Raw genomic sequence first — 1,244 nt, 5'->3', positions numbered from 1 at the left:
TGAATTAATTATTCATGGTGCCATCTCTATTTCTATTTTTAAAAAATTTTTTAATATTATTTAACAATTCTAATAACATAATAACAATTAAAAAAACATAACAAAAATTTTTTTAATGTGAAAATAGGGTAAAAAGAATAAATTTATTTAATAATTTTTTCAGGATATAATGTTTTTTTATAAATAATTATTGTAAGGCATGATAAATTATTAAATTCTAAAAATAATTATTAAGGATAAATGATTATTATAATTAAAAATAATATCAATTTAAATTATGTACAAATAAATCATGCCAAACATAACAACTTAAAAGGGTTACTTTTGAAAGAATATAGTTTATGATATTCAATTTTTTACTATTTATTAAAAAAGCATAATTACTTAACGATATTTATTTTTTAAATTCACTACTATGTATGCAATTTTATTTTTTTTTGACAAAATTTTATTCATGATGGTAATTCTTTTAATGGTGTAAATGCAGAAAATTATATTTTTACTTTTTGATATAATCGATATATTATTAATAATGAATAGTAATTAACCCCTCATATTTTTAATCAAAGTATTTTGACAATAATTTCTATTTATAAATATTAACGAATTATTGTTTTTTTAAAAATAAAATGCATTATGATTTTAGATTATTTCATAATTAACAATAATACTTGATTATTTATTTAAAAATAAATTGCATTATGATTTTAGGTTATTTCATAATAATAATTAATGTTCATAATATTGAATTACTCTAAATTTTTTATTTTCTATCGTTAGTAGTTAATCCCAAATTAAAAAGATTATGTTAAATTATTGAATAGTCCAAGTATAATCGGAGTTAATTTAGTTTATTTGTTTATTAATATAATTGATTGAAAGCATAAATGATAAATAAGACAAGAAAATAATTAGAAAAACAGAATGTTAGTAATTACTTAAAATAGATAACAAAATAAGTTATAGGGTATTACTTTATTTAAATTATTAATAATTAAAAGAATAAAAGGTTAATAATTATTTTTAAAATAGACATTAAATTTAGTTTTATGGTACTAATTTATTTGAGTTGTTAATAAAATTTTATAATTTTCAGATTTATATCTATTCAATTTATGTAATTTATTTTATTCTACTTTAACAAAAAATTGAGACGTGCATTTTTAATTATTTATTTAGAAAGTATAGCGAAATGAGTTATATCAATTAAAGTTAATTATCGATAATTGATATCAATTAATTAA

Source organism: Arachis ipaensis, chromosome B08, assembly GCF_000816755.2.
Source record: "Arachis ipaensis cultivar K30076 chromosome B08, Araip1.1, whole genome shotgun sequence".
NCBI classification, from domain to species: Eukaryota; Viridiplantae; Streptophyta; class Magnoliopsida; order Fabales; family Fabaceae; genus Arachis; species Arachis ipaensis.
The sequence above is the reverse complement of the archived record's forward strand: the minus strand, read 5'-3'. Positions refer to the sequence as shown.